Source organism: Triticum dicoccoides, chromosome 3A (genome assembly GCF_002162155.2).
Source record: "Triticum dicoccoides isolate Atlit2015 ecotype Zavitan chromosome 3A, WEW_v2.0, whole genome shotgun sequence".
NCBI lineage: Eukaryota > Viridiplantae > Streptophyta > Magnoliopsida > Poales > Poaceae > Triticum > Triticum dicoccoides.
The window spans coordinates 43,430,138-43,442,683 of NC_041384.1; the positions used below are offsets into that span (position 1 = coordinate 43,430,138).

The window sequence follows — 12,546 nt, forward strand, 5'->3', positions numbered from 1 at the left end:
AGCACAAGAGAGAAACATAGATGTTTTTTCTAGTGGTAGTCACCTTTTCTACCACTAACAAAGACATATAGAAATATTAACTAAAAATATAATTTAAAATAGAAATTTCAATTCAAGGAAGAAAGAACCGTGACATCGATGTTACCTGGAACAAAAATAAAAACAAAAAGGAAAAGGAAAATAAACTAACATTTGTTCTAAGGAAGAATGAATTAAAGGCATTGCTATTACCCTAAAAAAGAGGAAAATGTTAAAAAGGCCAAAATAGTAGTTAGCTTTTAGTACAAATTTAGATTATGAACAAAAACACAGAAGAACATATTTTTCTAAAGAAGAATGGCTTATGGGAGTGGTTTAACCTTAAAAAGTGAGTGTGTTCATGAATATGGCTTTCAAAAAATAAAATACACACACCATGCGCGCATGCACGCAAGTACAATCAGGTACGCACAATATTGTTAGGCTAGACAGCTACAGCGGACTGCTCTAGTAGCTAAGACGTGGGTTGTTCCCAAGTATACAAAACAAATCGACTGAGACTAAATAAATTATCAGATAACTGAAGGATAGCAAAAGGGCATGATAAAATCTCTGCATTCTTGGAGCCGGAAACATATTGGATCCATTCCTAAACAATAAGTGGGCCAGGAAAAGAGTGGATGCATAGTAGAAAAGAAATGACAAGGAAGCAAATGTTTAGACGAAAAAAGAGTTATGAGAAATGGATGGGCCTCCCTTTCTTCATAGGAATAGAAAATCATAAAAGATGAGGTGAGATTTACCTCAGTTCCTATAGAAAAAAAAAAGATGTTATTGATTCATAGAATAGGAAAAAAAATTCATTAGATCTGAGCTATTTTTTTTACTTTGAAATGTAAAGGATAGGAAACAATCCTATATTGGAATATGAATCCATACCTACAAATCAAAGGGCTCTAAAGAAAAAAAATCTATAAAAATTCTTCCATATAGATTTTTTTTATAAAATTCCTAAAAACCAAAGGAGGCTTTCATTACTTTTGAAAGAAAAGAGGATGTGGAAACAAAGAGTGTTGAATGGCTTATATGTGGAGACGAAATAGTAGTTATTTTCATAGGAACGCTTGTTGGATGGCAAAGAAAAATAAGATAACTACGCTGAAGATAAGTGATGGAATCAATCTTCTTGATGCTCCATTTTGAGCCAATAAAATCCACCGTTTGTTGAAAAAGGGTATCTCTAGCCGAACACCTATAATTTAGCCCCTCAAATACCTTCACAAATCTTAACTCCAATATGTAGATCTAGCGCCTTCGCATAATATCGTTGCGTGATGCCGTTGGAACGTTGCAACATGTCCTGTCGGTGCACTACCATCACGGTTCTTCGGAGTGGAGCTCAACTGCAACGCATAGAGTGGAGCTCAAAGGTTTTCATAGTGATGATGGTGGCGACAACGGCTAGGGGTTGGGCCAGGCTGCATTCGGTGGAGGGTGACCACAGTTGCTTGTAGTTGCCGGAGTCCTTAAACTTCATATGAAAGTGAAATACAAATTTGTGGAACTTGTGAGAACTTTTGAAAATTCTGAAAGTTCATTTAAAAGTTTGGGGAAAATGGGGAAGTTTCCTTTGTGAAATTTGGCAAAAAAAATAAATTAAAGTTTATTTTCTAAAAGTTCGACCAAGCCTCTATGAAAGTCTTCCTTTCCGAAAGCTCACCAAAGAGTTTTGAAACTCCAATTTCTAAAAGCCTAACCATATGTTTATATAATTTCCTTTTCTGAAAGCTTCGCCCAAAATCTTGTGAACTTGTTCGGTATTTTTATTGTATATAGTAATAAAAAACTTTAAAATTTGTATACAATGCAAATAGGAAAGCCCACACACAGAGAGAAGGGGGGAGCTTGGTCCAACTAGAGTACCACTTTGGTTGAAGATTTCATGTTGTGGCCACAAGCCAAAGATGAAGAACATTATGGGAAGGGGAAAGCGAGCTTTGCGGTCCAGGCTAAAATGATCGGAATGTCCTTCAACTTTGCTCTGACAAAAATGTGTTAATAACTAGTGATAGATTTGAGCGTTCGATGCACATGGACGATCTCAAATGGTACATACGATTATAAATTCAAAGAAAATAGTTCAAAATAATTTATTCCAAATAACATGATGCAAATTATTTCACATCATCAAAAATGTTCTTGCTATAGTAGTCTTTCCTGCCCAACATTGTACAATGCAATAGTAGTACTACAATTTTACACAAGCTCCCTCTGAAATCTGATTATATATATGCAGCTCAAAGGGCATTGTAGTCTTTTCGCCCTGCCAACACGGGGCTTGCTGGCGAGTGTCGATTCCGCCGTCACCCCCCAACGACCCGCCTCAATGGACCCGACCCAACAGACCCGCGCAGCGGCGGCGAACCGGCCGAGCCGTAGCGTGACGAGCCGCCGGAGACGGCCTGAGTAGGTTAGGGTCGGCGGTGCGGGGTGCGGGGTGCTAGCCGGCGACGGAGGAGATGCCGTGGTGCGGGGTGTTCGGAGGGATGGCCGCGCTGGCGACGGGGGCCGGGGGTTGCCGGAAACGTCGTTTGGGGCCAGGGCCAGCAGGTCGACGAGCGGGCGTGCCTGGTAGTGGTGGAGGCGGGCGGGGATGGAGGTGGGGTCGGGTGTGCTCGAGCGCATCTCATTCAGGTTTCTTTCAGCTTCATGGTGAAAAATATTACTGCACATTCGCAAGTTTTTTGCACAATTGTTGGGCTTGGCATATATAGAGATTGAACAAACTGTGTTCATTTTGATTTTGTGTCCAGATGACCGCAGAGCTTAAGTTTCAAGCCATTAAGGCCAAAATGGATGCAGCTGACCGCTTCAAAGGACAGATACAGAGTACTGGTCCATATGCGCACCCCACTGATGTGGGAGCCCTTCGATCCAAATCATGACGACGCGGTGGTCAGCCTCGAGATTTTGACGGAGGTCTGAAAGATAACTCTTGAATCTCATGTTTAATTAGTTTAGAGTTACAGTGTCCAGGTGTTTGTTAGGAAGCATCTCCACTTGACATTTCGACTGCCATTTGCAACAGAATCACAACCAAGCTGTTCCCTTGTGCCAATCTGGAACCAGGAATTAACATGGATCTAGTCCTCCAGCTACTCTCATCCATGGCATGGTAGTACAAAATGATGTCCTTATCCTGGCAGTAGCTTTCTGTTCTCTTGACTGGCTGACTGGTCACAAATTGTTCCACTTGCTACATAGCATAAACAACCCTATGCTTTCGTGAAACAATGACTTTCCGGTGGACAATAGAGGTTTAAGCTAAGTGGTTTATGACCGGGAGACGGGAGTAGAGTAGCGTGATTAATCTGCATCGTGCTAATGTGATCTTGACGAAATAACAAAAATATTTTCTTCTTTTGTCTGAATAGTTCATAGTTTCCTAGTATGCCATGTTGTGAGTGTGGCGAGTTTCTACAAAAACATGTATGTACGGAATTGAAGTAACATTATAGATGTTACACATTTGTAGCTTTATAATAAAGTTTTATTCCCTGCAGTTGTGCTATGGACATGGAAAATCAGTATAGACCTTTCTGTAGATGCCAAAATGTATGTAGTCTTTTGGAGTGATAAAAATCAAAGACTGTGAGATGTTTGTCTTTATTTGTACAAGAGACCATTCAATATTTATTCTTTGGCTATCATTTGTCCTGAGTTGCTTGGCGTGCTGTTTATTTTCTGTGTCCGTGGCTTTGTTCTTTCTTCCCGCACGAGCTCGGTCTTCCTGTTCAGGTAACCATTCATCATCATCCTTCTTTTCGAGCTCCTTATCCTACTTGATTCGGTTGGATATGCTCTGTGTGTACAGTCTCGGGCTTAAATCTGTGAAGGGTTCCAATATTGGCAGTTTCCACTCCTAATTTGGCCACAGGGTTCCCCCGAGCTTAGTTCATTCATCTACGACCCCACCTACTATGTATTTTGGAGTGGGAACATTTGACGTTTTTCTTCTTAGATTGTTTGGTTTTGTTAGACTATAAAGTATGATCTCCAACCTAGCAAGAAGAGTAGATCTGCATTTAGGGGAAACGTCAAAAATAAAAGGCAAGTTGGCTGCAATTTCTTTTCTAGATGTAGAATGAACATTCAGGACGGTTGCTCCATGTTTTTTTTTTCTTTTGGTGTGACTTCTTCATCCACAAATATGTACTAGTACTTCTTACCTTATTTCTTTCTTAAACTTCTCCTTTATACACGTTATAGTAACATGATGGATCTCCCCCTGTGAGATATATATACTTATGTTTAGATAAATTTTCGCAATCATTTTTTCTTATTCGTACTACTGTTGAAAAGAAATTAGTAATGAGCATTTGTCTATTTATATCTTCTTGTACAGTTTCCAACTTTTGGTGATACCAGGAACTTCGATTTGCGAAAATTCTTGCAATTATTAGCAGTGTTCTCTTACTCAGACACGTGGATGCTCTGCCTTTTATCTATCAGCTATTGTTCATATTGCCACTATTTAATTTACTGAATTTAGCTTTTTTTTTCCTGCGATTACAGGTTCTATGGCTCTCTAGGCGTGAGTTCTTTACTGAACAATAATACTATCCTAAGTTCCTCTATTTTCCTGACAGTTTCTTGCTCCAAATCCTATCAAGAAAATCACCATGTTCTTGCTCTATGCAGCTGCCCCTAGAGATATCTTGTAGCAAGTTGATGTAATTGAGTCTCCAAACTTTTGATCCTGGTACACCAACCATGACAATGGCATTCCCAACCCTTCCAGTTAGCCTTACATGCCTCACACTGTTAGTTCTCTTGTCGATTGCCCTGGCGACTGATAACAACTCCACGGCCTCTGGCCTCATCCTCCTAAATTGCGGAGCATCAAGCCAAAACATTGATGATAGTGGTCGTACATGGGACGGGGACGCCAGCTCCAAGTTTGCGCCACCAGTGAAAGGAGTTGCAGCCAGTGCTTCATACCAAGACCCTTCACTCCCCTCCAAGGTCCCTTATATGACTGCACGCATCTTCACTTCAAATTACACCTATTCCTTCCCTGTCAGCCCAGGCCGCATGTTCTTACGCCTCTACTTCTATCCGAGTGCTCACGGAAACTATGCTGTCTCAGATGCCTTCTTCAGTGTCATGACACGGAATATTGTCCTCTTAAATGACTTCAATGCTTCGCAAACAGCTCAGGCGATCATTTCTGCCTACCTTGTGTGTGAATTCTCGGTGAATGTTTCTTCAGGTAGCTTGAACCTCACCTTTACCCCATCAGCACATCACACTGGTTCTTATGCATTTGTGAATGGCATTGAGATTGTGCCCACGCCTGACATCTTCACAACACCTGACACAACCTTTGTCAGCGGTGATAACATTTCTCCATTCTCATTCGACGTTGACACGAGCCTCCAGACTATGTACCGGCTCAATGTCGGGGGCCAAGACATTTCCCCAAAAGGTGACTCGGGCTTTTACCGCTCCTGGGCCAATGACGCCCCGTACATATCTGGTGGCTCTGGTGACCTTGTCGAAAGATGATAATTTGACTATCAGTTATACATCCAAAGTGCCGAATTACACCGCCCCAGTTGATGTCTATGGTACAGCTCGGTCAATGGGGCCAATTCCACAGATCAACCTGAATTACAACCTTACATGGATTTTACCGGTTGATGGGGGTTTCTTTTACCTCCTAAGGTTCCATTTCTGTTAGATTCAGTATCCCATTACCAAGGTGAATCAGAGGGTGTTCTTCATATATATCAACAACCAGACAGCGGCACAGCAAATGGATGTCATCGTCTTGAGCGGAGGAATCGGTAGAACATTATACACAGACTATGTTATCATGTCTACTGGTTCCGGTCAGGTAGACATGTGGATTGCACTTCACCCTGATCTCTCAGTTAAACTAGTGTATTTTGATGCAATACTGAATGGTCTTGAGGTGTTCAAGCTACAGGGTTACGGAGTGAGCAATCTTGCCGGGCACAATCCTCCAATCCCACAAATTCCTGTGGATCCTAGTTGGCTATCTAGCGATGCAAGAAACCCGAAGGTGACATGCAAGCAGCCATCAGCGGAACTGCAGGTGGTTTTGCTTTCATATTGATTGCCCTTTTCAGCACGTGTGTTATCTGCAGACGGAAGAAGGCTGCAAAGAGTTCTTGCAAGACCGACTATGGACATCGTCCTACTGAACGCAAAAAGTCTACATGTGATATCGTCCATCGTTTCTCATTTGCAGAAATTCAAGTTGCCACCAAAGACTTTGATGGAGCACTTATCATTGGCAGAGGCGGTTTCGGGAATGTCTACATCGGCGATATAGATGGAGGGACAAAGGTGGCGATCAAGCGATGCAATCAGAAATCCCAACAAGGCTTTCATGAGTTCCAGACTGAAATCGAGATGTTGTGCAATTTCCGACATCGCCACCTTGTGTCTCTGATTGGTTACTGTGAGGAGAAGAATGAGATGATTCTGGTATATGATTACATGGCTCATGGAACATTGCGTGAGCATCTATACAACACCAGAAACCCACCACTGTCGTGGCAGCAGCGCCTTGAGATTTGCATCGGTGCAGCCCGAGGACTGCATTACCTCCACACTGGTGCAGAGCAAGGAATCATCCACCGTGACGTTAAGACTACCAACATCCTGTTGGATGATAGGTTCATGGCAAAGGTTTCCGACTTTGGTCTGTCTAAGGCTAGTCCAGACATTGACAACACCCACATGAGCACCGCTGTAAAAGGCACCTTTGGATATCTTGATCCGGAGTACTTCCGGCTGCAGCGTCTCACCAAAAAATCAGATGTGTACTCTTTCGGGGTCGTGTTGTTTGAGACCCTGTGTGCACGCCCTGTGATAAACACCAAGCTCCCCGAGGAGCAAGTGAGCTTGCGTGACTGGGCGCTATCTTGCCGAAAGAAAGGTGCACTCGAGGAGATCATCGACCCCCGTGTTAAGGAGGAAATCACCCTTGAGTGCTTCAGGATATTTGCAGAGATAGCGGAGAAATGTGTTGCTGATCGCAGCATAGATAGGCCATCAATGGGTGATGTACTCTGGAACCTTGAGGTCGCACTCCAGGTGCAGGATAGTGCAAGCTACAACAGCAGCTGTGCCGAGAGTGCGTCATCTCTTCAGATCACCGCGGTGGATTCAGACAGACCATCTACCAACTCAACAATTAGCGTTGCAGCACAGGAAGCCATATTTTCAGATATTGCAGATCCAGAAGGCCGATAAAAGCAAACTGCAGGTCAGTATTTATTTTGTTTACAAGTTCATACAACTGATATTCTATTAGCTAGTCAACCTATATATTCAACATACTATCTTTGTTCTGGTGAGCTTGCATAATACTGTCAGTTAATTTAGTTTCCTTGTATTAGATTTTTCTCTCTGTCACTGACATTTCAAGATATGCCCCAGGTTGCTATTTTGTTATTCTGCTACAAGGTTGTTCAGTGCCTCAGTTATCTTGATGCAGCAGTATTAACTACAGCTATCAAGGATAAAGGAAGGATCCACAATAGACATCTTACCTGATTTTAAGCGCTCTCCCTTCTCCGAGTCAATGAAGAACTCATCAACAGTGTAATCAATCTAATTGGGGTGCCCAGTTGATATCTAGTGTCACCCTTTCTGATTCTCAGCGTCTTATCCAGCTTGTTGAGAGGCCGCGTTTGCGATGACATGGCCAAGAAGCCGACGACGCCACTGAGGCACCATAGCCTCATCGGTGCTATGCGTCGCCAGGTATATGGAGCTAGTGGGGCCAGAATTACAGAGTGAATGGTAGACTTACGTTTTTTTAGATAGTATGCTTATTCCACAAAATTTCTAAGAATTGATTAATTCAATGCGCACCTACTCTCAAACTTTTTTACATTCAGTCAAACATTTTGTTCACCCATTCATTTTACATAATCTTGCAACTTTCGCATATTCTGTAATCATCGATTTTGCACTCGCATATTCATGTGTTTTCTTTATTGCTATGTTTTTAACTTTTTATTCATGTGACCCAATCACACCTGAAACTAAAATATACAGTTTGCACTTCCTGGAGTCCTCCAGCGAGCTGGTACAGTTTTTTGGTGTACCAGCACTTTTTAACTGCACTTATGGTAGCTACAGATATTGATTGTTTTGGAGTTTCTATTTGGTAAAAAGTTGTTTTTCCTTGGTCCAAGATCTTGGGACTTACTATCTTGTTATCAAAGTTCATATTAAGTGGGTAGTCACTAGCCTCACATAACTAGCACACTTCCATATATTTTCCACGGTGGTAATATTGACGATGTGAACTTGGTTGAAGTAGAAATGACAATATTCGTGGAAAACTTGACAAATCCGATGAAAAGGTTTTCCCTTGTTACAAGACTAGATAGGTGGCCTTTGCATGTATGCCGGGGGTGTCTTTGATTCGCCGGATTATGAAAACGTAGTGATAGGGAAAATTAAAAATATAATAGAAATGCATATGAAAACAGAGGATTAATGAAGACAAGAGTTTCATGAGGTTTCGTGTTAGAAACATTGAGTTGAGTCACTATAAACAGTCAAATTACAAGAATGGTATGATTAGAATATTTTCATAGCTTTTTTACCTTCGCCTCATTACCTGGATCTCCTGTTGACGGGATTTTTTTTGAAGTTGTTTTCCATCAACATCTAATAGAAGTTATTTACATCAAACTAAAGGAAAGGAAATAAAAACAGCTCCAAAGGGCTATCCGATGCCAGTCTTTTTCTACCAAGCATGGTGATAATCATGGGAGAGGAAACCTAGAGGACCAAGGAATCGATCCATTCATCCAGACTGTCCACATTCTTTGATTTAGTTCTGATCCTGGCCAGTAAAAGGTCATGTTTCAGCTTGAATTTCCATGATCTTACCGTAGGAGTTCCATTGTTAAAGATCTTTCAATTTCTTTGCATCCATATATTCCAACAACCCATAGTGATAATGAGCATAATTGGTTTGCACTGCCAACTATTGGCAATACCGAGACTTGTCAGTTATTGGCAACTTTATATGAGAGAGGCAAAACAACTCGTAGCCAACCAAGTAGTTGCCAATATTTGGCACAATGCCAAACATTGGCATGCCAATTTTTGGCATGCCAATTTTTGGCAACAAACCAATTATGCTCAATATATCCTATGGACAGAGACGCGTGAGATCTCATGCTATTTTTTATTTATTTCCATTCGATTGAACCAGATTGATGAACCGCGTCACCAGTGGAAACTTTCTGTTTCTACATGGCGGCTACATTCTTTCCCCTGCACTTGGGTCTCCTGTGATTTCACAGCTACCATAGTTCCCTCAGCATTATTTATTTGCTTTGCTACGCTGTTGCTCCAAACCAAGGAAAAGGAGGGGGGGATCTTCCGAACCCAATCCATATGTGGGATGAATATGGGGTGCCCGGATGCGTCCGCCATGTCAGACCGACGGGAGAGGCCCGCGCCAGAACCCGTCGGTCCAATGAATGCCTCCTTTGGTTCAGTGAGGACGCATTCATGGTGTCGCTCCAGCACGCCACACGAGGGGCCAAATATGGCTATTTAAGTCGGCGGCGAGGCAACCTAACCCCGTCCCCATTCCCATCCTCTCCCTCCCGTCTGTGTCGTTGTTGCTCCCTTCTCCCCTCTTCCACTTCCAATCTAAGCTCGTCGTACGCCTGCCGCCATGGTTTAACAAGCGACGTACTACAAGTTGTTGACCTTGGAGCTTTGGACGGAGATGCACGCCGTCGAGGCACTCTTCGAACTCCCCAAAGGAGGAGGCGTCGCCGGAGCAGGAGGAGGTGGAGACACTGGAGCAAGCGGAGGTGATGGCGCCGGACGAGGAGATGGAAGAGGCTAAGGTGTGGGAGGAGGAGTCGACGTCGGACGAGGAGGTGGAGGCGTCGACGCCGGAGCATGCCAGATTCCACATGGAGGACCCGCTGTCGGGGTTCAAGCTCGCCCAAGCAGAGGAGGCGACGGAGCAGCATGCCATCGTCAAGTCCATCCAGTCCGAGGTGGAGGTGGCGGCTAACTGCCGGCTTCATCCACAAGGTGGGTATGAAGCATGAGTAGCTCTTCGCACACGAGGAGGCGTCGACATTTTGCCCGGCGGCCAATGACCATGATGTTGACGACTGCGGCCAGAAGGTCATCGATATGTCCAATGATGAGTAGTTAGTTTGCTAAATTTTAGCTATATATAGAGAGAGGTGAAATGGGACATTGCATTGCATGTAGTAGCATGAAAATGAGGATTATGGTTGCAATGACTAAGATGTGAGGCGCTGTGCCGCTTAAAATAAAAATCTTTGTTTGGCAGTTGCTTCAAAACCGTTTGCCCTCGGAGACGAAGGTCCTTAAGCGCAACGGTCCGGGTGATGGTGTTTGCCCCCTCTGTAGCATCCCAGAGATGAGCATTCACATCATGTTCTCCTGTACGGCGGCACGGGCGTTGTGGAGGTTTGTTCGGGAGGCACTCGGGCCCGACTGAGAGGCTGGAGACCTGGCCGAGTTCCTGCAGGCCAGGGCAACCCAGGCGGGTCGCAACCGCCGCCTTTTTTGGTTTATCTTCGCGGATTTGACGTGGACCCTTTGGACTACTCACAATAAAATGGTGATTGAGCAGATCTTCCCGCGTCGGACTTCTGACTCGTTCTTTAAATTTTTGGCTTTTCTATAGCACCGGCACCCGCTTGCTAGGCAGCGGGATCGCGACCGGCTAGGCGAGATGTTGGATGCGCTGGTGGCATCGGCGTGGCGTCTTTCTGCTCCATAGGCGTGCTTCGGAGTTTGCCACTCGGTAGCCTTTTTTATGTTTCTTTTTTGTTTCTTGTGCGTGCTTGTGATGTGACCCCAGCCGTCCATTCATACTATTGCTCTTGGTACTTGGTTGTATGGATGTTTGCTTTATTTATAAAACGGGATGAAAGTTTAATTCAAGGAATGACTAAGATATGAGGGTCATCAGATTTTTTATTTTTTTTTGCGCCTGGAAAGAGGGTTCGGATTTGTGAATTGCAGTTGTAGATGGTCTTACATGCATGTCAGCGCCGCCGGTAGGCTCCAACTGCACGTTTTGAGTCAAGACTAAACAGGCCAGTGATCTAAACTTGAATTGTATTTTCTTCGTCGTCGTCGTCCATGTGGGTGGATAGACGGGATCCCGATCATGCATGCATGTGTGACCCATCCTGGCCCCATGCATGCATGGCCCCGGTCGGTTACCATGCATTTCTGCCATGCCTCCCCCACCGCACCTTCACGCCATGGATGGGCGTACGTACCGATCATCATCGAAGATGTATGATGCCAGACTCACTTCGTCGTAACTAATTAACTTGCCAAACCGTTCGTCCACGTGCTTCGGTCAGCGGTCATCCCTAACAGTTCAAGATACTACACTAATACTCCCTCCGTTTCGAATTACTCATCGTAGGTATGGATGTATCTAGATGTATTTTAGTTTTAAATACATCCATTTTTGCGACGAGTAATTTGGAATGAAGGAAGTAGCACTTTAGTTAAGATCCAGTCCGCATCCGTATTACCGCATTAAAAACGGCCATCTTGATCGGCTGTAATGTTAAGCTTGCATGAGTCATGACCAGCGAATGATCATGCCAAGTACGCTCCGAGCTGGCCTGGGCAAAAGTACTCATACTACGAAATAAGATTTAGAAATGCTTTTCTTTTTTTGAGCTACGAACACGATAGTAACCATTATTAGGATTAAAAATAAGTTTTTTATACAGATTCATATATGAAGTACAAAGCACCTCAGACATAATAAAAATTACATCTAAAACACTGCATCGCCAAGCAACCATTACCGCTGCCAAAATAAGCTGCGGACACGGCATTATCGCCGTGTCCATGGCGTTGCACACGCACGGGAAGAAACCCCAACATTGTCGTGGTACTGGTGTCTTAAATCGACCTGAAGCGTCTGATGCTAAATCTCACCGTCCAAAAGAGACGACGGGAATCTATGTCAAAGCTCCATCAATTTTGTTCGGATGGACGAACTCAAGGACAATCAAAGCGAAGGCCGGAAGACCAACTTAAAGATAAAGCGCCGTCATCCTAGGAAAATAAACTCTAACCAAAACTACTAGCTAGAGTCAGGGGAAATACCAGGTGCTACCAACACTTAGGTGATACCATGATACGGGCTTCTGGGCCGTTGGATCTCAGATCCGACGGCTCCCGGAAGTCTATTATACCTACGCCGTCATCCTAGGAAAATAAACTCTAACCAAAACTACTAGCTGGAGTGGAGGCACCAGGACCTCCCTCACTACCACCAGCTGTCTAAGCGGCAACCAAAAGAGAGGTGGATCCACGGGCTCGCTGACAAAGCTTGAAGGGATGACTGTGCTCCCCACCATAGTAGCAGCAGGGAAGACTAAAAAATAATTATGTACATGTGAGTCATATTTCAAGGCAATAAATTGTCTAGCAGGCCGACGGTGTTTTGGGTTGCCAGCACACTGTACTTGTGGTAGT

At 43.8% G+C, this 12,546-nt stretch overlaps 1 pseudogene; it reads left to right on the forward strand.

Annotated features, from left to right (window-relative positions):
- The first annotated feature begins 2,799 nt into the window (after window positions 1–2,799).
- LOC119266953 lies at window positions 2,800–7,850 on the forward strand (annotated as a pseudogene).
- The last annotated feature ends 4,696 nt before the right edge of the window (window positions 7,851–12,546 follow it).